Here is a 26,832-nt window from a genome sequence, read left to right as displayed (position 1 = left end):
AATCTGTGTTCTATGTTTTAAAAACAATAAAGAAAATCCTTCCCTTCATTCCTTCTGAATTGCAGAGGCCGGTGGTCACATTCCTTTTTCTCTCAGAATTAGGTTACTGTAATAACTTGTATGGCAATTTGCAGCAACAACTAATAAACAAACTACAGGTTATACAGAATGAGGCTGCACACCTTCTTTTAAAGATCCCTAAATTTCAATCATCCTCTAAGGCCTTAAGGAAACTACATTGGCTCCCAATCAATAAAAGAATAATTTTTAAAGTTTTATGTAACACTTTCAAAACATTACCTAGATCTGCTCCAGCATTCCTGAAGGAATGTCCGGAGTAGAATACTCCGTCCACAACACTCCGATCTGCAAAATCTATATATCTCCGTGTCCCTAGAATGAAGAAAGCCTCATGGGGTTGAAGAAGTTTCCGTCTGTCTGCCACAAAGGAATAGAACTACCTTCCTACGGAAATTCAGGAGTTATCTAATCTCCTGACCTTCCAGAAGGCCTTAAAAACCTGGCTTTTTAACCTTTAAATGAGGTCTCAGTGATTTGGTTCAGCAACATCAGCGTCAAGACACCCCTGGGCATTTGTGCGCTTTGTTAGTCTATCTAACATTAACATTTCCCAGATATTTTCATCAGTGTATACTGTTAGCACTGTTTGAGGTGCTTTCCTTTCCTCTCTTTTCTGTCTTTTGCTTTTCCTCAGTTTAGACAGGGGCCAGTCATGATTTACAGCCTGGGAAAAAGGTGCTGTTCCCATCAGGCATCTCCCTCTTTCCATGTTTCCCGAACCAGGGTTTCTAAGTGGGGATGGTCGTTCCCAGCTACCAATGGCTCTGGCAATTTTGTTATAAGGCCAACTTTGAGAGGTACTGCAGGATCAGTGTGATGTTGGATTTGAACTTCTGTCACAAGATGTCTCCTACTACCTCCATGTAAACAATGGATGTTTACAGATCCGGTGGTATAGGTTATTCCCCCTGGTAGGATATGTGGACAAATCACACTTTGGAGACATCCTGTGCCCACAAGGGCAGTAAGAGGTTCACCGTTAACAGAAAGTTGACAATGAGAGGGGGGTTTCTTTGTAGAGGGAGTACAATACAAAGAACAAACCATTCCTATTTCCGAAGGTTCTTCTTTCTGTCCATAGAACAGGGCAATGTGTCCATAGCCACTACACTGGAAGCATTGTGGACCTGAAGCGGAAGGTCTGGGCACTGGCACTGGCATCATTGTCACCGTTTCTGGTTTCTTGACCATAGGGTTTTTGTGGGATTTTACTGTCCTCCCTCCTGGTAGTTTCCAATTGGGTTCCTCTCCCCCTTTCCGTAACTCCTGAGCCCTACTAAAAGCACTTGCGAGTGTGACTGCTTTTTTAAGGGTCAACTGGGCATGTTGTCAGACCCACTTCTGTATCGGGGGTGGAGAGAGGTAAGATATTGTTCCAGGTATATTTTCTCCATAATATCATCCTTTGAAGTGGTGAGAGGTTTGAGCCACCGGTCTGTCATGTCCCTGACACAGCAGTACAAAGCTTGGGGTGTTTCCTGTGCCCCCTCCCTGATTTGGTGTAGTCTGATATGATAGGTTTCTATATCCACCCCCAACCATCCCAGGATACTCTTCCTAATATCGGCATAGGAAGTGGTACACAAGGGATTAGCAGCCTGATAAGTGTCTTCAAGATTGCCTTATAAGAAGGGGTCTAGATACTGTCCCCACCTGTCCACAAGCCAAGCTGCTGCCTGAGCCATACGTTAAAAAAAAAATCTGGGTCCTCTCCTCTAACATACTTCTGTAATACCACAGATGGCAAGGCCAGATGGCCCCTTTATTGCTCCAAAACGTCAGCAAGTTTACCAATGGTGATATCCTGGGACTGGGTTTGGCTGGTCAAGGCCTTATGGACGGTCTATCTGTCCTCTGCTGCTACAGCTAGGAATTTCTACATGGCCTTCTCTAATTTTTCTTGACTCTCCACCATCTTGTGGACCACAGTCTCCATATCCCCAGATCACACTTCTGACACCACCTTTATATAAACGCGGAAGCCGGTTAGGATTCAGAATGGTGATATTTATTAGTATTCTTGCTGTAAGAAGACAAGTATGGTTGACAGTGAATGTCCTTCTCCTTTTGGTTTCACAGGGTCTTCTGTCAGGATGGCACCACTCCAGATTCTCGAAGAAAGAGAAATAGTGTTAAGTATGAGAAATGGATATAGAACTACGCTTATGTGTCACCACACCCACTGTGTGTTCTCCACAATAGGGCAGGGGCCCTTTTCGTGAGGGAAAGTAGAAGCCAACATGCAACTAATAAATATCCGGGGAGGGAAAGAAAAGAAACAAAACTAATGCCCCTGGGTAATGGTCTCTATCCATGGGGGTCACTCTCTGTACCCACTTTTCTTTTGTTAAAGGGAGGTGGTTGCAGGGTTTCCGATATATGCCCAGTTACCTCATGGGATGTTTTAGGGGTTATCCCCTCTGCAGGGTCAGAAATACCATGCTTCTATATTCCCGACAAGCTGGTCTATAAACCTTAAGTCCAGCCTAGTGGCTGTTTATTGTGAAAATAGTACTTTCCACTCATAAAAACACACAACCAAAAATAGAAAACAATAATGGTGAAGTATCAGCCCCAGAGTTTTTCAGTGACAGCAATTCACACTGTGACCTGCCCACCTCCCCAAACATACACAGACCCTTCCCACCAAGCTCACCCACTATGCCGCAACTCTCCTGAGTTGCGGCGGCTCTCCAGCGTCCTCCTGGGGAGCGTAGCACTCTTCACTCCACGTCAAGCGCTTTGTCTGGGCTGGTGGTTTCTTCCTGCACGTCTTGCTTCAAACGGGTCTTCCCCAGTCTGCATTTTGCTGACTGGCTCCTCTCTCTTCCCGTTCTCCTCCTTTTCTCCCTTCTTGCTGCGACGTCCTTTTCTCCTCCCTCTTCGACCAGATTCTCCGTAATCCTATCCTGTTGTCCAAGAGTATGGTAGTCCTTCGTTAGTGTCTGTTGTTGTTTTGTGCGTTCTGTTTTAATCTTTTCTCTCTCTTTTCATTGTAGGAGGGTTGATGGGATCGGGAGCCCGCAGAGTGGACTCGTGAATCCACACGAGGTAAGTTGGGGGGAGGGGGGGGGGTTCCTCTTGTACACTGACCATAAATCTCTTGTGGGGATTTTGTCACCTGGAAGCGGAAGGAATGCCGCTGCCCATATTGCTAGGGTAGCATCTAGATTTCCAGAGAATATTTTTTGTGGAGAATGTCCGGGGGGGGGTTTAATGTTACAGCCAATTATCTCTTGGGATTACTCTTGGATGTTTCCAGTGAGGAACACATTAGTGACAAAAATGTAAAACTGGTGGCAACGTTAAGTGAAGTAATTTCTCCGGTTTTGAAAGTAGTATTGGAGGAGAACTGGGACGGGGCAAAAGAAGATAATTCTTCATATTGTAAAAAATAAAATGTGGGTTGTAGATGTTTGTCTAACATAAACAGTGTTCCAGTGTAAGCTTTAGCATTCTTTAATGTTGCCAATGAACTGAAAGTAGTACAAATGCTTCTAGTCAAGAATGGCAAATGTGTGCTCCATTGGAAGATACGTCAAAGGATTTTAGAGGTAGCCAGTGAAGGCCATCATGGGATGTCATTCATGAAAAGGAGAATTAGAGAACACTTCTAGTGCCATGGACTTGATAAAATGGCAGATTTGTGAGGGACTGCTAAGAGTGCGTTCACAATGACAGGATGTTCAAAGTTAAACCAGCGCATCTCACACCTGTACAATGGCCAGATCATTCTTGGGAAAAAGTGTAATTTGACATCTCAGGCTCTGTTTATTGTTTGCTGGGCAATTCCTGCTTTACACTTGTAATGATAGACTATCATTCCAAGTGGTCGGAAGGTAAATTTGTGGCAAGGCTTACTAGTAGTGTTGTGATTGATTTTAAAAAAGAGGTATTCAGCCAAGAAATGTATCCTAATTCATTGGTTACTGATAATCATGTTCAGCTCAAGTTACAAGAGATGGAAACATTTCCGACTGTGAAAATAAACACAGTACTTCTGCCATGTCTGATCTACCATGTAACAGTCAGGCTGAGAGACTGAGTTGTGTTCTCAAAGAAAGTGTAGTATGGGAACACACATTTGAACATGAGTGGGGGGAGTTGTGGTCATATAGTTACTCAATATTTCCTCACTGAGATCATTCATTTCTCCTTACTGAGAGAGAGAAAAACAGTTATTAAACTATAGCCATGGTGGTTGAAAAGAAGTAATAATTTGGGAACATTGTATAAATTATATCCAGGAAGTAGTGTCTAAACAAATGCAAAGAAGGAGTGCAAGGCATGTGAGAATGAACAAGTTACTTCCTTCCAGTAACACTCTTTCTGGCAGAGACTCTATCTAGCAGTAGATTCCCACCCTTTAGAGTATTCCTCAGGAGTCAGACAAACCAGGACATTTTCGGCAGTACCACTGCATGCCAGAAGGTGGCACCTTGTGGCTGAGCACTGATGCCGATCCACTCCAGAAATGACATGTGGGGGCTAATAGGTGCCACTCCTACATACTGACAACAGTTGTTTTCAAGACTGTCTGCACCCCTTAGATGTAAATCCCTAAAAGCAAGTCGGTGAACAATGTACAGCTTCCTAGACTTGGGATCTTATTAATGGATGGAGTCCAACCACAGTAAGGGGAGAATGGGAAGGTTGGTGAGGACTCTGCAGCTAAATAGGGTCTCAAGCAGAAAGAGCGTTACTGAAGAATAGTTAGCTTGTCCTTCTGATAAAGACTTACATCCACAGATTCCTTACCTTTAGAATAGACACCAAAGCAGTGCCTATGTAGAGGCATGACTGTGAATGGACAGAAACTAGAAAGTCCTGCAAGACCATGTGGGCAAAATGGCCCTCTCTGCGAACCTGATTATCCAGACAACAGTGCTTCGTGACATATGGAGGGACGTCCACAGTACCACCTGGCAGATGTCTGGGACAAGGACTGAGCATGCTAACACAGTGGTAGAGGCTTTGACCATGGCAGAATGAGCACCCAGTGATTCCGGAGGTTGCTTTTTAGTCAAAAAGTAGCAGATTTTTATTCAGAGCATGATCCAGCAGGAGACAGGCCTCTTCTGCAATACCTTGCCTTTTTTTGCTCTAGGAAACCCCACAAAGAGCTGATCATCCACCCAGTAGTCTTTGGTGTGATCTATGTAAAAGCTCAGCATTCTCTTGGGGTCTAAGTGATGAATTCTCTCATCCTCCTCAGAGTGATGATTTGGCTGACTTGGAACGCCGTCACAACTTTCGTCAGACAGAATGCCTTTGTCTGCAGAACCAGTTTGTCTGGGAAAAAGGAAGTGTTTGGAGGATTGACACAGGCAACCTGAAGCTCACTCACATGGCACGCTGAAGTGATGGAAATAAAAAGCACAGTCTTGATAGTAAGGAGCAGTAGGGGACAGCTGTAAGCCATTGAGGCATGAAGAAAGAAAATAGGATAGACATGTTGCAGCCTTTTCACAAATCGCATCACAACTGGTGATTTAAACAAGAGGGCTGATCAGGCAAAATAAGAAGGCTAATAGGACAGAAAGATAACCCTTAACCATCCCCAGAACAATGTCTTTCCAGAAAAGAGACAGAACAAGGGGTCAATCTGGCATGCGTCTCACCATTCCACAAACCTGTTCCAACTACAGGCTCATATAGTTTTTGTAGAGGAATGCCTGGCTGCAAAGTTGACATCAACCACATCCAGGGGAAATCAAAGGTGTTCCGCCGTGGCCACTCAATCTCTAAGCATGAAGGTAAACATTGTGGAAGCCCAGGTGCTGAACCCTGACTTGTTGCTTGGACAGCAGATACTCCCAAAGGGGCAGCCAGATCAGAGGACATATGCTCAAAACCAGGCGTTCTAGATACTATACTCTCTGTGCTGAATCCGGGACAACTAGGATCACTTGGGCCCGGTTGTTCCTGAGTTTCTTGAGTACTCGGGGCAGGAGTGGTATTGGCAGGAAGGCATATAGCAGTCACGAATTCCACTCAAGGCGGGCCGCGTCTCTGAGCGAGAGATGCCTTGAAAACTTGAACATGCAAAAGTACGGACGTTGTGTGTTCTTGGCAGTGGTAAACAGATTGAGCAAAGGTTCACTCCATATGCTGAAGACACCTTGAATCCACCTCTGGGTGTAGCTGCCACGTGAGATCCCGCAGCTGCTGACAGCTGAGCTTGTCCACCCTGGCATTCAACAATCCTGCCAGGTGGTTCCCCGCCAGGAAAATTCCTTGGTTGTCCAGCCATTTCAAGAGGTGCCAGGCTACTCGCATAGGGTCCGTGACACCACCGCCCTGTTTGTTGCATTACCACATGGCAATGGTGTTGTCTGTGAGCATCTGTACCAGCCTTCCCTTGATGGAGGGAAGGGAGGTTTTCAGCATCAAGCAGATGTCTCTCAGCTCAGGAAGGTTGATGTGAAGCTGGAATCGGCCGTAGACCAGAGGCTTCTCATCTCTAGCTCTCACAGATGGCCGCACCAACCCAGAAGCAATACATAGGTCACCACTGTCAGCTTTGGGGAAGGGAGATCTGAGAGTGGGACTTCAGATCCCACTGCATAGCCCGCATATGTCAGCCAGTTTGCTCGACCAGCAGAATGCAGTCCCTGTAGCTTCAGAGTGGACCTTACTGAAATCCAGGACCGAGGCTGAGAGATCAGGATCATAGCCTAAATACCCTGAAAATTTTCTGCTTCCACCACGATTTGCATGCAGCTCTGATGGTCTGGCAGGACGGATATGTTGAAATAGGGGTTAGGCAAGACCAACACAACCATCTATTCTCCAGGGTTGTGGGCAGACAAAACCAGAACCAGGGTGAGCACCTTGAACTCCAAAAACCTCTGTCCTTTTGGGCACCAGAAAGTAGTGGGGAATAACAACCATGCCCTACTTCCGGCACCAGCACCCTCTCAACAGCCCAATCGGCCAAAAGTGCTTGTATTTCCTGCTGCAAAATGGAGAACTGGCCCTCTGTCAGTTGTTGGGTGGACGGTGGAAAGTGCGGTGGGGATGAAAGGGAAGGTAAGGCATAGTCTTTGTGAGAAATTTGTAGCACCCACCTGTCCGATGTGATTGATTGCCAACCCGGATAGACTCTATGGATTATGCCACCCACTGGGTGGGTGTGAACTTGTACGTGTATACTAAAGAGGTTTGGCAGATGGGGAGGCAGTGGGATGAGCAGCACATTGACCTTGGCTGCAGGGAGCACTTTTCCCACAAAACTGCTGGGTCCCTTGAGGGGGCTGGACAGTTGGTTGGTAAGGGACGCCTCTCCCAAAGCCACAAAAAGAGGGTTGGAACTGGTGTGGTTTGTGAGGTGCTGCGGAAAGGCCTAAAGAGTGAGCAGTTGCCTACTCTCTTTTAAACGTTTGGTGGCAGAATCAGTGCTGTCCCTGAAACAGGCAAATCTCATTAAAAGGCATGTGTTAGACCTGGCATTCTTGGTGTGGTTTCCCCTGTCTTTTTGCCTCTGCTTCCTGTATTTTTGACTCTGTGCTGGATTTAGTTTTTGCTCTTTTTTGGTACTCTGGGCACATTACCACTGCTGACCAGTGCTAAAGTGCAAGTGCTTTCTTTAATTTTGATTGTAATTGGTTATCCAATGATTGGCATATTTGATTTACTAGTAAATCCCTAGTATTCTGCACCATGTGTACCCTGGGCCTGTAAATCTAATGTTACTAGCGGGCCTGCAGCACTGATTGTGCCACCCAGATGAGTAGCACCGTTAACATGTCTCATGCCATTGCAGTGTCTGTATGTGTAGTCTTGCACTGTCAATTCGACCTGGCAAGTGTACCTACTTACCAGGCCCAAACATGCCCTTTTACTACATGTATGTCACCCCTAAGGGAGGCCCAAGGCAGCCCCATGGGCAGGGTGCAGTGTATTTAGAAGGTAGGACATGTACTGATGTGTTTTACGTGGCTTGATAGTAAAATACTGCCAAATTCGTTTTTCACTATTGCAAGGCCTATCTCTTCCATAGGTTAACATGGACATATCTTAAGTGCAATTTCCCATTAGGAGCAGATAGAGATCAGGAGTTTGGGGTCTCTGAACTCACCATTAAAAAATATATTTTTTGGTAAATATGGTTTATAGACTGTCTGTTTGAAAATGCCACTTTTAGAAAGTGGGCATTTTCTTGCTTAACCATTCTGTGCCTCTGCTTGGTGGCTGAATCCACGTTTGGGTCAGACTGACAATTAGGCTGTTTGTGAATTCCCTCTAGACAGTGACACAAAGGGAGCTGAGGTGTGTCCTGTATATCCCGATGAATCTTCCTGGACTAGAGTGGGAGGGAGGAACTGACACCTGCACTTGAAATGACTGGGTCTGACCTCACACAATACAGTCTCCAACCCCCTAGAGCAGTGATCTCCAAACTTTTTAATGCCGCCCCCCCCCACCAGTTGAAAAATAAAAATCATTGGGCCCCCCCAACAGAATTTTTCACAATTGTTTTATAAAGATGGCAATGTTTAACCCCTTCTGTGCCGGGGATGTAATGTTTACATCCACCGGCACAGTGCTCCTGTGCCAAGGACGGAGGAGGAGCGCTCCGTGGGCTTCCCCTCAAGGCAGGGATGGAAGGGGAAGCCCTGCCCCTTCCACCCTGACCCCCCCTGTGACGTCTGATGACCTCAGCGTGAGATTGCACGCTGACCTCATCAGAGGCCACTTACCCATCGCGCTAGAAGCTCAACTTCCAGCGCGATTGGAAGAGAAATGCTCAGTATTTCTCTTCTGATCATGTGATGGGGGCCTGAGGGGCTTCAAAGGGAAGGAAATTGCTTACCTTTCCTTTGAAGTCTCTCAGAGCATTTCAGAAGCCAGATCGTGAAGCGAACCGGTTTCTGAAATGCCCACTAGAAACCAGGGGTTTATTTTATAATTAGAAATTAGCATAAGGGGAGTGACCCCTTGGGCAGGGGTTGCTCCCCAGGGGGGCAATTTTTTTCAAGGCCTTTTCTGCCCCTATTGTTAGTAGAAACCTATAGGCGCCAGGGATCATTTTTTATTTTTTTTTTAGAGGTGGGGAGCGACCCCTTAGGCAGGGGTCGCTCCCCTGGGGGGCAAATTGTATTTAGACAATTTCTGCCCTCCTGGGGGCAGATCGGACAATTTTTGTTAGGCCAATCTGCCCCAAAGGGGGGCAGAAACCACTAGGCACCAGGGTTTTTTTTTGCACCAATTTCAGGCAAGGGGAGCGACCCCTTAGGCAAGGGTCACACCCCGGGGGCAGCAAATTTATTTTAGGCCATTTCAGATCGCCCTATTGTTATTAGGCCGATCTGCCCCCGGGGGGGGTAGAAATCTCTAGGCGCCAAGGATCATTTTTTTTTTTGTTTTGTTTTTTAGAGGTGGGGAGCGACCCCTTAGGCAAGGGTTGCTCCCCTGGGGGGCAGATTGTATTTAGACCATTTCTGCCCCTCTTGTGGGCAGATCAGGCGATTTTTGTTAAGCTAACCTGCCACCAAGGGAGGCAGAAACCACCAGGGATTTTTTTTTTTGCACCAATTTCACGCAAGGGGAGCGACCCCTTAGGCAAGGGTTGCTTCCCTGGGGGGGGGGCAATTTTATTTTAGGCCATTTCTGCTCCCCTTGGGGGCAGATCGGCGTATTTCTATTAGGCCGATCTGCCCCCAAGGGGGGCAGAAACCACTAGGCACCGGGGATTTGTTTTTGCGCCAATTACACGCAAGGGGTGTGACCCTTTAGGAAAGGGCGCTCCCCTTGGGGGAGGGGTGGATTTATTTTAGGCCATTTCTGCTCCTCTTGGGGGCAGATCGGCATATTTCTATTAGGCCGATCTGCCCCTGGGGGGGCAGAAACCACTTAGGCACCAGTGTGTGTATGTGTGTATTTTCTTTAGGGGGGCAGCCTCTGGGTAAGGGTCGCTCCCTATGGGGACACATTACGGTTGGCCATATCTGCCCCCCTTGGGGGCAGAATGGCCTATTTTTGGAAGGTACATCCGCCCCCAAGGGGGGGCAGAAAGCACACCAGGGACGTTTTTTCCCCCAAAATAAGAGGGTTGGGGTATGGCCATACCCCCACCCCAAATAAATGGGGCCAAATTTGTTCTGCCCACCAGTGGGCAGATGGGGCAATTACCCCTAATCCACACCCGGGGGGCAGAAACTCTGCTAGATGCCAGGGAATTACAAAAAAATTGTGGGGTGGTGGCTACCAACCAGTATGGGCCTGGTTATGTCCCCACCCCAACTGTAGGGGGTAGTAGTCTTTCAGCTCTCCCCCGCACACAAAAACATCTTATCCCACGGCAAGCAAGAGGACATTTTATTATTTTGGAATGGTGAGGGCTGCACTTTATGGACTGGGACGCTGCCATGTAGAAAAATCCACAAAACCTAGACACATCTGAAAACTAAACATCTGGGTGATTCCAGGGTGTTGTGTTTCACATGCACCCTGCACCATTTTCTTACCCACAATGCCCTGCAAACCTCCAACTTTGCTGGAAATCACACATTTTTCCCGCATTTTTGTGATAGAACCTTCAGGAATCTGCAGGAATCCACAAAATTCCTACCACTCAGCATTGTCTCATCTATATCGATAAATATTCTGCGGCACTTGTCAGCCTAAAAATGTTTTTTTTCAAACTGCCCTTTTGGACTTGCTTTGGTTCCCCCTCAATTTCAACATGTTTTTGGCTCTTTCCTGTCACAAGCACTTGGCCCACCTACACAAATGAGGTATCATTTTTACCAGGAGACTGAAGGAAACGTTGGGTGGTATGAAATTTGTCCCGGTGCGGTGATCCCACACAGAAATATGGGAAAAATTTGATTTTTTAGCTAAATTTGAGGTTTGCTGAGGATTCTGGGTAAGAAAACATTGGGGGATCCACGCAAGTCACACCTCCCTAGACTCCCTCGGGTGTCTAGTTTTCAGAAATGTCTGAGTTTGGTAGGTTTCCCTAGATGGCTGCTGAGCCCCGGACCAAAAACGCAGGTGCCCCCCTCTAAAACAAGTAGTTTTGTATTTGATAATTTTGATGTGTCCAGATGGTGTTTTGGGTCATTTCCTTTCACGGGCAGAAGGCCTATCCACAAAAGTGAAGTACCATTTTTATCGGGAGACTTGTGGGAACACTGGGTGGCAGGAAATTTGTGGCTCCTCTCAGATTCCAGAACTTTCTATCACCGAAATGAGAGGAAAAAGTGTTTTTTGGGCCAAATTTTGAGGTTTGCAAAGGATTCTGGGTAACAGAACCTGGTCTGGCTCGCAAGTCACCCCATCCTGGATTCCCCTAGGTGTCTAGTTTTCAAAAATGCGAAGGTTTGCTAGGTTTCCCTAGGTGCCGGCTGAGCTAGAGGCCAAAATCCACAGCTAGGCACTTTGCAAAAAACAGCTCTGTTTTCTTTGGGAAAATGTGATGTGTCCACGTTGTGTTTTGGGGCATTTCCTGTCACGGGCGCTAGGCCTACCCACACAAGTGAGGTACCTTTTTTATCGGGAGACTTGGAGGAACACTGGGTAGAAGGAAATTTGTGGCTCCTTTCTGATTCCAGAACTTCCTGTCACCGAAATGAGAGGAAAAAGTGTTTGTTTGGCCAAATTTAAGGTTTGCAAAGAATTCTGGGTAACAGAACCTAATCAGAGCCCCACAAGTCACCCCATCTTGGATTCCCCTAGGTGCCTAGTTTTCAAAACTGCACAGGTTTGCTAGGTTTCCCTAGCTGCCGGCTGAGCTATAGGCCAAAGTCCACAGCTAGGCACTTTGCAAAAAACAGCTCTGTTTTCTTTGGGAAAATGTGATGTGTCCACGTCGTGTTTTAGGGAATTCCCTGTTGCGGGCGCTAGGCCTACCCCCAAAAGTGAGGTACCATTTTTATCGGGAGACTTGGAGGAACGCTGGGTGGAAGGAAATTTGTGGCTCCTTTCTGACTCTAGAACTTTCTGGCACCAAAATGAGAGGAAAAAGTGTTTGTTTGGCCAAATTTTGAGGTTTGCAAAGGATTCTGGGTAACAGAACCTGTTCGGAGCCCCACAAGTCACCCCATCTTGGATTCCCCTAGGTGTCTAGTTTTCAAAACTGCACAGGTTTGCTTTGTTTCTCTAGCTGCCGGCTGAGCTAGAGGCCAAAGTCCACAGCTAGGCACTTTGCAAAAAACAGCTCTGTTTTCTTTGTGGAAATGTGATGTGTCCACTTTGTGTTTTGGGGAATATCCTGTTGCAGTCGCTAGGCCTACCCCCACAGTACCATTTTAATCAGGAGATGTGAGGAAACGCTGGGTGGCAGGAAATTTGTGGCTCCTCTCAGATTCCAGAACTTTCTGTCACCGAAATGAGAGGAAAAAGTGTGTTTTGGGCCAAATTTTGAGGTTTGCAAAGGATTCTGGGTAACAGAACCTGGTCAGAGCCCCACAAGTCACCCCATCTTGGATTCCCCTAGGTGTCTTGTTTTCAAAAATGCACAGGTTTGCTAGGTTTCCCTAGGTGCCGGCAGAGCTAGAGGCCAAAATCTACAGCTAGGCACTTTGCAAAGAACAAGTCAGATTTCAATGTAAAAATGTGATGTGTCCATTTTGTGTTTCCTGTCGCGAGCATTAGGCCTACCCACGCAAGTGAGGTACCATTTTTATCGGGAGACTTGGGGGAACACAGAATAGCAAAACAAGTGTTATTGCCCCTTGTCTTGCTCTACATTTTTTCTTCCAAATGTAAGACAGTGTGTAAAAAAGACGTTTATATGAGAAATGCCCTGTAATTCACAAGCTAGTATGGGCACCCCGGAATTCAGAGATGTGCAAATAACCACTGCTTCTCAACACCTTATCTTGTGGCCTTTGTGGAAATACAAAGGTTTTCTTGATACCTATTTTTCACTTTTTATATTTGAGCAAATTAATTGTGTATACCCGGTATAGAATGAAAACCCATTGCAAGGTGCAGCTCATTTATTGGCTCTGGGTACCTAGGGTTCTTGATGAACCTACAAGCCCTATATATCCCTGCAACCAGAAGAGTACAGCAGACGTAACTGTATGTTGCTTTGAAAAATCTGACATCGCAGGAAAAAGTTACAGAGTAAAATGTGGAGAAAAATGGCTGTTTTTTTCACCTCAATTTAAATATTCTTTTATTTCAGCTGTTATTTTCTGTAGGAAACACTTGTAGGATCTACACAAATGACCCCTTGCTAAATTTAGAATGTTGTCTACTTTACAGAAATGTTTAGCTTTCTGGGATCCAGCATTGGTTTCTAACCCCTTTCTGTCACTAACTGGAAGGAGGTTGAAAGCACAAAAAATAGTAAAAATGGGGTATGTCCCAGTAAAATGTCAAAATTGTGTTGAAAAATTGGGTTTTCTAATTCAAGTCTGCCTGTTCCTGAAAGCTGGGAAGATGGTGATTTTCCCTCCCAAACCCTTTGTAGATGCCGCTTTCAGGGAAAAAGCCACAAGCCATCTTCTGCAGCCCTTTTTCCCATTTAAAAAAACAAAAAAAAAAGAACTTTTCGCTGTATTTTGGCACATTTCTTGGTCTCCTTCAGGGGAACCCACAAAGTCTGGGTACCTCTAGAATCTCTAGAATGTTGGAAAAAAAGGATGCACATTTGGCATGGGTAGCTTATGTGGAGAAAACGTTATGAGGGACTAAGCACAGCCCCAAATAGCCAAAAAAAGGCTCGGCACAGGAGGGGAACAGGCCTGGCAGAGAAGAGGTTAAATATGTCTAGACCTATTTAAACATTGAAGTTAAGTACTGTTACCTTTTTAAAAACGGTTAAAACAAAGGCATGTTATCTGTATAATGCTTCTTTTGGCCAGTGTCTGGTGCACCCCTGGGATCTCTTGAGGCCCCCCTAGGGGGCCCGCTCCCCCAGATTGAAAACCTCTGCTCTATAGTGTGGCTGGGGCATGGCAAAGAAGAGGCAGGGTCTTGTGCACTACAAAGACTTTTCTTTGTAGATTGCCTACTTCAAAGGCAGAAATGAGTATAAGTATTGGACTGCAGACCCCACAATTTTAGAACACTTCTGGAGGAAGAGAAACCTCTGCCAAGGAGAAGAGCTGAAGAGCTGTGAGGAGAAGTACTGCCCCTTTGCTGTGTGTGCTTTGCTGGGTTGGCATGTAGTTGCTGCTTCTGCCCTTGAGAGTGCAAAGACAGGACTTTGCTGTGTAGCCTGCTTGTGAAGATTCTGCAAAGGCTTGGACTGAGCTTACCTCCTGCTAAGAAGTCTCTGGACATCAAAGTCTTCATCTGCCAGCACCAGGGCTCTCTTTCTGAGACCCCATGCCTTGCCAAGTGGTGCCACATCCAGTCCTTGGGCTCCTGGAAGGAGAAGCTGGGAGAACCAGAGTGAAAATCCACACACTAGAGCCGATCAGCAAAAAAATTGACACAGCAGTTGCCTTGTGCCTGAACAGTCGATGCAGCGCCTGCCTCACGACTGCAGAAATCGAAACATCACCAGCTCAGCGCAACTTCATTGTTGCCATGCACCTGGGATTTCCATGCATTGTACCTGGGTGTCAAAAGCTTTAACATCACTGCACGGATCCGAGGCTGCCTACCTTGAAATCCACGCATCCCTTCCTGAGAGGAAAGAATTGATGCATCGCTTACCCGGCGGAGAAAGAATCGATAAACGGCCTCACTTGCGAGTAAGTAATTGATGCATCACTTGCTTTTCTGACATACTCTCCCCTTGCCCCTGCAGCTTTATTTTTTACGCATACCAGGTGCTGTATGCTAAAACAACGCATCCATTTATTCTTACAGATTAGGACTCTTTTTACTTTCAAATGTGATAGCTTTACTTGCGTATGCTGAATACTTGTCATTTTAGTGTTGTGTGATTTAGATAAATATTGTCTATTTTCTAAACTGGTTTGGAGTGCTTTTGTGGTGTTTTCCTGTGTTACTGTGTGTGGTTGGACAATTACTTTACACTTTGCCACTGAGATAAACCTGAATGCTTGTGCCAAGCTACCAAGGGGATGCACAGGGATTATCCGCGCTTTGTATCTCCCTTACCCTGACTAAAATGAGGGTCCCAACTTGGATGGGGTGTAAACTGACTGCCAACTGGAGACCCCATTTCTAACACTGACGATCAGCAGTCAGCAATTAGCAGTGAGGGTAGGGCTTGTATTTGTATTTGACATGCAGTGATTGACGTACATCACTGCTTATTGCAGACCATTACACAACCACATACTGTTTTTTCTCTTCGATTTTTGATTTTATTTTTCCTTTTTAGATTTCCCTTGCCTTCGGAAACTTCGTACTTTTGTTGAGCCTTCTTTACAAGCATGTCTCAATCTGGGAAGCCATCAGTAGTTGCTACACATGTGGTCTATGAGCTTGAGAAGTTGGAGACCTATAATGTGTCTTAGCTCAAGCAGTCTTGTTAGGAGTTTGTGTCCAATCAAAAGCACCACCAGAAAGGAGGAGCTGCAAAAGGCATTGAGGGCTTGGTTGGCAGCAAAAGAGCCTGAGGAGCACACAGCAGAGGAAAATATTGTTGTGGATGAGGAGGTACAAAGCTTACATGATAATTTGGTGGATAACCAGGACCTGCATGGGGTGGAAGGCCTCCAGGGCAGGCATCAGTGTTTCTGCCAAAGGCCTAACCCAGGAGGAACTGGAGGACAGGCAGAAAAACTGGAGGCATCAAGTATAAATGGAGAAGCTCAGACTCCAGCATGAGAGGGAGCTGCCGCTGGCTAGAATAAGAAGGGAAGAAGAAAATACAAACTTGCCATGGAGGAGAAGAAACTAATCTTTGCTCAGGAACTGAGTTTGAAGGAGCTGGATCTGAAGGGCACACCCCAGCACAGATGGTGGCAGCAACGCCACAGTGCAATCTGAAAGGAGGGTGCACATTTCCAAAGAACCAGTGAAGGATTATAAGAGGGAGGATGACACATACCTGTGGTTCAAGATGTATGAATCAGCTCTCCTCATGAACATGGTCCCTGAGGTACACTGGGGGGCAGGTCTGTGGAAGCACTTTGAGGCAGAAGGTAGGGACACCTTGACAGCCATTGGGGATCTTCAGGGGCTCACCTACTCTACCATGAGGGACACCCTACTCACTAGCTATGGTCTCACTCCAGAGCAGTACAAGGAAAAGTTCAGGTCTTACAAGAAAGGGGATTCTCAAACTTGGTTGGAATGTGTTGATTCTTTTTTCAGAGCACTGGATGGGTGAAGGGCAGCAAGGTAACAACTTATGACGGACTGTACAATCTGATTGCATGGGAGCACTTGTATAGTCTTTGTTTTCCAGAGCTGCACCAGCACCTACTTGACAGCAAGCTGACTGACCCCTACTCTAAACTGGTGTTGGAGTACCAGGGTCCAAAAGAGGTATGGGGTAGACTCTGCCAAGGGTGGGCAGGGCCCCCATCAGATGTGGGGGGGAACAAGGATAAACAGGGGGTATTCTCTAAACCTGGTCCCTAGGATAACGATTCTCATTCCCCAGATGAGAAGAAGCCTTGGATCTCTACAAGGAAACCTGCTGAGAAGGGTCCTCACAAGTGTTATGCATGTGATCAGGAGGGTCACATGAGGGGTGATCCCAAGTGTCCCAAGCGGAAACCAGCACCCAATGGTGCGCAGTTATGGGGTTTGGCCAGTGTGGGGCTTGGGGAGTAGTTGGTTCCAGGAGAAGGGTAGGAGTCAGAGGTGATGACCCTTGTCTCACTAGGGGACAGTGAGATGGTCCAGAGGACCCTCATGCCTGAAAACACTCAGATGTACAGACTGTAGATGACCATCATTGGATAGAGGGTGGAGACTCTGAGAGACATTGGAGCCAGTGTGAGTACTGTCAGGTGTCACCTGGTGTCTGAAGAGCAGGTGGTCCCCAGTGTGCTTCACCAATTAGTTGCTGTAGACAACTCTGAGTGCCTGTGCAAGGTGGCGCAGGTTCCCTTTGAATGGGGGGGGTGGCTCAGGTTCCTTGAGGGTAGCTGTGAGTCCAACCATGCCTGTTGATTGTTTGATAGGTAACGACCTGGAGGATTCCCTTTCGTGTAAGGTGGAACACCGGGCACACTTGGAGAAGTTGGGTCTGCCTGGGTAGGCATGCATGACCACCCGGTCTATGGCAACCAGTCAGGGTGATCAGAAGGACCTGGAGCCTGAAAGAGTGGCCCAGGTACCTGCCAGGAAGAGGAGGGGCAAGGTGTGCAGGAAACCCACCCCAGAGGTTCCTACGGTCCGGGTGGAGGCTGAACCTGAGGGGGATGCCCCAGAGCCTACATGGGAACAGGTAGCTGAACTGAGGGATGTGCCTGAGCTGACCCATTGGCAGCAGGAAGGGGGTCCCACCAGGGAGGAGTTATGCGAGGCGCACAAGACATGCTCTTCTCTTGAGGGTCTGCGTAGGCAGGCTGCAGACCAGGGGGCTGTCAAGAGTCTGGATCACATTGGATTTACTGGGAGGATGGCCTACTGTATAGTGAGCCTAAGGTTGCTCAGCCTAGGGTACACAAGTGCTGGTGGTATCAAGCACTTCAGAACCTTCCTACTCGGTCTGGCTCATGATGTGCCTTTTACAGGACATTTGGGCAGGACAAAACGTTTGAAAGGATCGTAACCCACTTTTACTGGCCCCAAATGCGCAGGCACTCTGCTGCATACTGTAGGTCTTGCCAGACTTGCCAGGCAAGTGGCAAGAGTGGAGGGAGATGTACAGCTCCCCTTCACCCCTTTTGAGCAGGTGGTATTTGACATTGTGGGGCCTCTGAACCCCAAGACAGCCATGGGCAACAGGCTCATCCTGATCTTGGTGGACCATGCCACCAGGTTCCCGGAGACCATCCCTCTGAGGTCAGTGACATCCCCCATAGTGGGCCGGGCATTGAAGGGTCTCTCAGAACCCATGAGGCGTAAGTTGGACATCCTCTTGCCATGCCTTCTCTTTGCATAAAGGGAGATACCGCTGAAGGGACTTGGTTTTAGCCCCTTTGAGCTGTTGTATGGGCACCCTGTGAGAGGATCTCTGAGTCTGGTGAAAGAAGACTGGGTGAAAGCTCCCAGTAGGGCTCCCCAGGACGTTTTTAGCTACATGCTGGCCTTCGGAAACTAGACTGCACGCTTCAGGAAGCTCACTCAGGAGAACCTGGAAGCAAGCCAGGAGGACATAAAACAATGGTACAACCAGAATGCCACTCTGATTGACTTTTAGCCTGGTCAGAAAGTGTGGGTCATGGCCACAGTGGAGCCTTGTGCTCTCCAGGACAAGTGCACTGGGCCTTTTGAGGTGGTGGAGTGTAAGAGTGATGCCACCTACTTGGTGAACTTGCAGACTCCAATAAAGCCTTTAAGAGTCCTTCATATGAACCGCCTCAAACCACATTTTGAGAGGTTGGAACTGACTATGCTCTTGGCAAAAGATGATAGAATGGAGGAGGAGAGTTATCCTCTTCCTGACCCCTGGCTGGAAAAAGATGGGTCTGTAGAGGGTGTGAGCCTCTCCCCACTCTCACCAACACTGACCCTGGAACAGCAGACGGACTGTTGCCAGTTGCTGGGACATTTTGCCTCTCTGTTTTCCTTCACCCCGCGGTTCACTCATTTGTGTACCCATGATGTGGACACTGGGGATAGTCCACCTGTGAAACATAAGATCTACAGGGTAACTGACAAGGTAAGAGCCATAATCAAAGATGAGGTTTCAAACCTTAGGGATGATAGAGTTCTCCTGCAGTCCTTGGGCCAGCCCAGTGGTCTTGGTCCCAAAGGCTGCTGCCCCAGGTGCCACCCCTAAACTTAGGTTCTGCATGGACTTCCATGGGCTCAATGCCATCACTAAGACTGACTCTCACCCCATCCCTACAGCTGATGAGGTCATAGATCAGCTAGGAGCTGCCAAGTTCCTTAGTACGTTTGACTTTACGTCTGGGTACTGGCAGCTTTCCTTGACTGATGGGGCCAAAGAAAGGTAAAAACAACAAGTGATGGACGGAATGCTGAACATTGTCAAACACTCACCCCCAGTCATAGATCTGGATTTAATCCATCGTTCTTTTTCTCACCATGCCACCCCAGTTTGGACCCAGCCATATGCAAATCAGTCTTGACCCTGTTCCTCATGGGAACAGTCCAAACCGAACTGCCAAGCCAGGTCCTCACTGGACCGGAAACAAGCATCCTGGGACCGGTTTCGGGGTTTCACCCCTCATCAGCCAGGCTAGCTTGAATCCAGTGGCAAGGGAAGCACGGGACCCACGTCTGGGCATACCCTTCCCACTTAGGGCGACAAAGCAAAAACAACAAGTGATGGACGGAATGCTGAACATTGTCCAACACTCACCCCCAGTCATAGATCTGGGTTTAATCCATCGTTCTTTTGCTCACCATGCCACCCCAGTTTGGACCCAGCCATATGCAAATCAGTCTTGACCCTGTTCCTCATGGGAACAGTCCAAACCGAACTGCCAAGCCAGGTCCTCACTGGACCGGAAACAAGCATCCTGGGACCGGTTTAGGGGTTTCACCCCTCATCAGCCAGGCTAGCTTGAATCCAGTGGCATGGGAAGCACGGGACCCACGTCTGGGCATACCCTTCCCACTTAGGGCGACAAAGCAAAAACAACAAGTGATGGACGGAATGCTGAACATTGTCAAACACTCACCCACAGTCATAGATCTGGGTTTAATCCATCGTTCTTTTGCTCACCATGCAACCCCAGTTTGGACCCAGCCATATGCAAATCAGTCTTGACCTTGTTCCTCATGGTAACAGTCCAAACCGAACTGCCAAGCCAGGTCCTCACTGGACCGGAAACAAGCATCCTGGGACCGGTTTCGGGGTTTCACCCCTCATCAGCCAGGCTAGCTTGAATCCAGTGGCATGGGAAGCACGGGACCCACGTCTGGGCATACCCTTCCCACTTAGGGCGACAAAGCAAAAACAACAAGTGATGGACGGAATGCTGAACATTGTCAAACACTCACCCCCAGTCATAGATCTGGGTTTAATCCATCGTTCTTTTGCTCACCATGCCACCCCAGTTTGGACCCAGCCATATGCAAATCAGTCTTGATCCTGTTCCTCATGGGAACAGTCCAAACCGAACTGCCAAGCCAGGTCCTCACTGGACCGGAAACAAGCATCCTGGGGCCGGTTTCGGGGTTTCACCCCTCATCAGCCTGGCTAGCTTGAATCCAGTGGCATGGGAAGCACGGGACCCACGTCTGGGCATACCCGTCCCATTTAGGGCGACAAAGCAAAAACAACAAGTGATGGACGGAATGCTGAACATTGTCAAACACTCACCCCCAGTCAAAGAAAGGTCAGCATTTTCAACACCAGAGGGGCACTACCAGTTACGGGTCATGCCCTTTGGGTTGCAAAATGCCCCAGCCACCTTTCAGAGGTTGGTCAACCAGGTTTTGGCTGGGCTGGAGGATTTCAGTGCTGCCTACTTGGATGACGTAGTGCTCAGCTCCAGCTGGGAGGATCACCTGAATCACTGCTAAGTATTGAAGGCCCTGCAGAGGCAGGCCTCACTATTAAGGCCAGTAAGTACCAAATAGGGCAGGGATTTGTGGTTTACCTGGGACATTAGGTGGGGAGTGGCCAGGTGTCCCCCCTACAACCCAAAACTGATGCCATTCTGGCCTGGGACCTCCCCCCAAGACCCAGACCGAGGTGAGTGCTTTCTTAGGTCTCACCGTTTACTACAGGAGATTTGTTAAGGGGTATGGCATCGTTGTTGCCCCCTTGACAGAGATGACTTCCAGGAAGAAGCCCAAGAAACTGATCTGGACTGAGGGTTGTCATACTCCTTTTGATGCCTTAAAGGAAGCCATGTGCACAAGCTGAAGTCACCCAACTTCTCCAAGGAATTCGTTGTGCAGACTGATGCTTCAGAGCATGGTGTGGGGGCAGTACTAGCACAGCTGAACGAAGAGGGCCTAGACCAGCCTGTAGCCTTCATTATTAGGAGGTTGCTCCCCAGGGAACAGAAGTGGAGCACAATTGAGAGAGAAGTTTTTGCTGTGGTCTGGGCACTGAAGAAGCTAAGATCCTACTTGTTTGGGACTCAATTCTGGATTCAGACAGACCATAGGCTCCTCAGATGGTTAATGCTGATGAGAGGTGAAAACCCAAAACTGTTGAGGGGGTCCATCCCCCTACAGGGAATGGACTTTACGATGGAACACCGCCCTGGTACAGAACAAGCCAATGCTGATGGTCTGTCCAAATTCTTCTCCCTTAGTGATGAGAACTCCCATGAAGTTGGGTAGTTCTCCCCACTTTCAGCTAGGGGGACATGTGTTAGGCCTAGCATCCTTGGTGTGGTTTCCCCTGACTTTTTGCCTCTGTTTCCTGTATTTTTTACTGTGTGCTGGATTTAATTTTTGCTGGTTTTTGGTACTCTGGCCACTTTACCACTGCTGAGCAGTGCTAAAGTGCAAGTGCTCCCTGTGTAAATTGTGATTATGATTGGTTATCCATGTTTGTCATATTTGATTTACTGGGAAGTCCCTAGTGTAGTGCACCATGTGTGTCCAGGGCCTTTAAATCAAATACTACTAGTGGGCCTGCAGCAGTCCAGTATTGCCCTCCCAGAAAAACTCTCCAAAGGGAGGTGCAGGCCGGTCCAGCCCCCAGTTCAAACTGAGCAGGACCCTCACCCGCCTCCCCCCTGCGTCCAGACCGGACCTAGAGGGCGACCGCATCCTCCAGCATCGCTCCACGGTCTCTCTGGCAATGTCAGGGGTGTTCTCACTCCTTTCCCCTGTCTCCGCGGGTCCGGCAATTCTGCTCCGCTCTTCCTCCTCACTTCAGGAGGCAGATTGTGCCTCATCGCGGAAGAGCCCCCGGCCCTCAGTTCAGCCGGTGTGCGGCTCGCAGCAAAGCCCGGTCTCCTTTCGACTCTCCCAGTGGCTCTGCAGGTGCTCCAATGCTGTGGCCTCGTCCGCATGGTCTGCCCTGTCCCCGATCCTCCACTCCACCGCTCAAGACCTACTCGCCCCAGCAACCTTCTCCTTACTTGCATGCTGAGGGGGGGGCCGAGCACCGCATCAACCTCATAGGCCTCGGTCGCCCTCTGCAGCCATCAAAATCGCACAGGGGCGGGGGGGCAAAAGCCGCATCTCCATTTACTGCATCTGCCGCTTGCCACAGGGGAGCTCTGTCTGCAGCTCTCCCGTCTGTCAACTCCCCCACTCACCTGTCAGGCGGCCTCCTCGCCAGCAGGCCCTGCTCTTCAGCAGTACCTGTGTGCTGCGCAACAGGTCCGGGTTATTTTCTACGGCCGTTGGGTCATACAGCAAACCCCGGGCGTGTCGCCGGCTGATTACTGTCTTATAGAGCTCGATGCAGCGCCCGTAGGGTGATAGTTGTAGGATAAACTGGGTCTTGTGGCAGGGCTCTTTCAAAGTCCGCCGCCATCTTGGCTCCTCAAGAAATGCCCCGGGCCTTCAGCACTTATTATGCCACCCACATGAGTAGCCCCGTAAACATGTCTCAGACCTGCCACTGCAGTGTCTGTCTGTGCAGTCTTGCACCGCCAATTCGACCTGGCAAGTGTACGTACTTACCAGGCCCAAACCTCCACTTTCTCTACATGTAAGTCACCCTAAGGTAGGCCCAAGGCAGCCCCATGGGCAGGATGCAGTGTATTTAGAAGGTAGGACATGTACTGATGTGTTTTACATGTCCTGGTAGTGAAATACTGCCAAAAAAAATTTCACTAATGCAAGGCCTATCTCTCTCACAGATTAACATGTGGATTGCTTGAAATATCTTTTAAGTGCAATTTCCCATTGGGAGCAGATGGAGATGTGGAGTTTGGGGTCTCTGGACTCACAATTAAAACATATATCTTTTAATAAAGTTGGTTTTTAGATTGTCTGTTCAAAAATGCCACTTTTAGAAAGTGGGCATTTTATTGCTTAACCATTCTGTGCCTTTGCTTGGCTGCTGAATCCACGTGTTAGTCAGAAGGACAGTTGGGCTGTTTGTGAATTTCCTCTAGACAGTGACACAAAGGGAGCTGAGGTGTGTCCTACATATCCTGATGAGTCTTCCTGGGCTAGAGTGGGAGGGAGGAGCTGACACCTGCACTTGAAAGGGCTGTGCCTGACCTCACGCAATACAGTCTCCAACCCCCTAGTGTGCGGCTGGGGCAGGGCAAAGAAGAGGCAGGGTCCTATGCACTACAAAGAATTTCCTTTGAAGTTTGCCTACTTCAAAGGCAGAAATGAGTATACGTATTAGACTGCTGACCCCGCAATTTTAGAACACTTCTGGATTAAGAGGAACCTCTGCCAAGGAGAAGAGCTGATGAACTGTGAGGAGGAGTACTGCCCCTTTGATGTGTGTGCTTTGCTGGGTTGGCCTGCTTTTGCTGCTTCTGCCATAGAGAGGCCAAAGACTGGACTTTGGTGTGTATCCTGCTTGTGAAGATTCTCCAAGGGCTTGGACTGAGTTTGCCTCCTGTTAAGAAGTCTCAGGGACATCAAAGACTTCATCAGCCAACAACTAGGCTCTCTTGCTGAGACCCTCTGATTTACCCAGTGGTGCCATATCCAGTACCTGGGCCCCTGGAAGGAGAAGCTGGCCGAACAAGAGAGAAAATCTACACACCGGAGCCGAGCAGCAGAAAAATGGACACAGCACCCGCCACATGGTTGTAAAATCGATGCAGCGCCTGCCTCGTGGCTACAGAAATCAACACATTGCCAGCTCAGTACGATTCATCGTTGCCGCATTTCTGGATTTTCCATGCATCGTCCCTGGGCGTCAAAAACTTCAACATCACCGCACGGACCCGAGGTTGCCTGTCTGGAAATGGATGTATCCCTTCGCTGGGAGAAGAGAATTGAAGCATCGCTTACCTGCGGGGAAAGAATTGACGCACTGCCTCACTTGCGAGTAAGGAATCAGCACATCACTTGCTTTTCTGACGCACCCTAAAATTTGATATCTTTATTTGTGTGTGTTGAATTTCTGTTGTTTTATTCATGTTTGATTTAGATAAATATTGGCTATTTTTGTAAACTGGTGTGGGGTCCTTTTGTGGTGTTTTCACTGTGTGACTGTGTGCGGTTGTACACATACTTTACAAATTGCCTCTGAGATAAGCCTGACTGCTTGTGCCAAGCTACCAAGGGGGTGAGAGCAGGGGTTATCTGAGCTATGTATCTTTCTTACCCTGACAAGATTGGAGGTCCCTACTTGGACAGGGTGTAAACTGGCTGCCAACTAGAAATCCAATTTCTAACAGCATGTCTTATCAAGCAGGACGGCGCAACACAACAAGATCATAGACGGAGTGCTGAAACTTTTCAAACACTCACCCACAGTCACAGATCTGGGTTAAATCCACACTGCATGTGAATGTCCAGGAACCTATGTATTGAAAAGCAAGATGGAAGACCTTGCAGCGGAAGTCAGTGCATTGGGTGGCCTGCAACTGCCTTTTATGGCAATTTTTAAAATGTAACAGCTGCCTCCTACACAGAGGGTGTTCCTCATAGTCACTGTCCACTCCTATTGAAAGTGGCAGGGTTCTTTAGAAAATCAGAGTACAGCAAATCTTTGTGGACGCTCTTAAATCACCAGACCAGTGAGGCAATAGAAAAAGGATCCACGGTGCTCCCACTTCCAAGATCCTTGTATCAAAGAAATTTGCTCACATACCCAGATTAAGGCCCTCATTACAACCCTGGCAGTCGGTGATAAAGTGGCGGTAATACCACCAACAGGCCGGCGTTAAGAAAAATGGAATTATGACCACGGCGGAAACTGCTCACACAGACAGCCACTTTAACACACCGACCTTCACGGCGGTAGCAACAAGTACCACAGTGGTAACAGCCAGGCGGAAGACAATGTACCGCCCACACTATTATAACTGGCCTATCCACCACCTTTCCATGGCGGTACCAATGACATCAAAAGCACGGCGGAAACAGTGCACAGAAAGGAAATGACTTACCCCTGGAGACTTAAGGAAGAACCACGCCGCCATGGAGCCCGAGTTGCACATCTTCTCCATGCTCGTCTATCTCCTTCTTCACCAAGAATACCAATGCCGGCAAAGACGACCACGGTGAGTACTGCCGCCTAGCACACATGGGAGGGGGGGAGAGAGTGACATAAACACTCAACACCCCCACCCCCAACACCATACACACAAACAGATGCACAAACATTACATATCCACCCGTGCCCCTCAGAAATAAGGCAAGGAAAAAAGTAATTGATTAAAGTGAGTGTAATAAGATAAAATACTAGAAATACATCCTTCAAAATCAAAACAGTATATACATATATACAAAGTGAGGGACACTGCCCAGTCCACAGTGTCCGTGGGCCACAAGGTCACATCACATAGGCCAAGGCCTCACTTGACTCCTGCAACAACATGGAGAGAACACTGCAGGGGCATCAGGTCGAAAATACACAAGCACCTCAGGGGGACGGGGAAGGGGGTGGGCACCTCAGCCAGAAGATGGAACAACACCACTGGTCCTGGAGGGGGCTACATGCCCATCACACAGTCCTGGGGAGTGCAAAGCCACAGTCTCTCAAGTGGGTGGTCTGCCCACTGCTTGGTCTTGGGGAGTGCAAGGCCACAGTTTCTCACGTGAGTGGTCTGCCCACTGCTTGGTCCTGGGGAGTGCAAAGCCACAGTCTCTCAAGTGGGTGGTTCGCCCACTGCTTGGTCCTGGGGAGTGCAAGGCCACAGTCTCTCAAGTGGATGGCTTCTCCACTGGTTCTGGAGGGGGCATTGTGCCCAGTGTGCTTCATCCTGTCAAGGAGAGGGTGTGTGGATACCTTCTTCCGCTCATTCTGGAGGGGGCTTTGTGCTCAGTATGCTTCATCTTGGCAAGGATGGGGTGAGTGGATGCCTTCTTCCACTGGTTCTGGAGGGGGCTTTGTGCCCTGTGATGCAGCACATGGGGAGTGCAAGTCACAGTCTCTCACCTGGGTGTCACACCCACAGGATTTGCATGGGCCAGGACGCACTACAGTCCATGGAGGCAGGACTACACACTGCCCACCAGCGGTGATGGCTGCTCAATGGTGGCAGTGGCGGGGCTGGTTTCGGGGATGCCAGTGGTGGGGGGAGGCTCCTGCCCATCCCCTGCAGCCTCGGACGGCTGCCCACAGGGGCTGCTGGCGGTGCTGGCAGTGGTGGGGAGAGGCTCCTGCCTGTCCCCTGCAGCCTCGGACGGCTCCCACTCGGGCTGCTGCTGCTGGCACTGCTGCAGGCAGTGATGCTGGTGTTGGTGCTGGTGTCGGGAATGCCCCTGGTGGGGGGAGGCTCCACCCCTTCCCCTGCAACTTCGGACGACTGAACCGCCATGGTTGGTGAGGGGGGCTCAGATTCAGTCCCTGCACCAGGCCTCCCTACCTTCCCCTTGCCCTTCCCAGCCTGTGGTGCCTCTTTGTCCTTCACCTTGACAGCCAGTGGTTCCTCCTTGCCCTTGTCCTTCACAGCTGGTGGTGCCTCCTTGCCCTTCACAGATGGTGCCTCCTTGCCCTTCACAGCTGGTGGTGCCTCCTTGTCCTTCCCTTTGGCAGCTGGTGCAGGCACACGGTCAGTGGTTATGGCTGGTTCCCTGGAGCCATTCCCACCTGCAGTAGCTGCGACGCTACTGTGGCCGTGGACTGGGTGGCTGAGGTGCTAGCTTGGGTGCTGACCGCTCTGGCCCAACATGAAGGACGAGGGGGGTAGGGAAGAGGAGAGGAAAAGCTTCTTAGGTTCTTAGGGACAC

At 48.7% G+C, this 26,832-nt stretch overlaps 1 long non-coding RNA gene across 2 annotated transcripts in view; it reads left to right on the top strand.

Moving 5' to 3' along the window:
- The first annotated feature begins 3,079 nt into the window (after window positions 1–3,079).
- LOC138285428 (uncharacterized) overlaps window positions 3,080–26,832 on the top strand; it is a 264,408-nt gene continuing 240,655 nt past the window's right edge. For both annotated transcript variants that reach the window (XR_011201593.1, XR_011201592.1), the window contains exon 1: window positions 3,080–3,132. This is a non-coding gene — a long non-coding RNA (uncharacterized lncRNA). The remainder of the gene's footprint in view (window positions 3,133–26,832) is intronic.

The sequence above is a fragment of the Pleurodeles waltl genome, chromosome 3_1 (assembly GCF_031143425.1).
Source record: "Pleurodeles waltl isolate 20211129_DDA chromosome 3_1, aPleWal1.hap1.20221129, whole genome shotgun sequence".
Taxonomy (NCBI): Eukaryota; Metazoa; Chordata; class Amphibia; order Caudata; family Salamandridae; genus Pleurodeles; species Pleurodeles waltl.
This window is presented reverse-complemented; position numbering and strand designations above follow the sequence as displayed.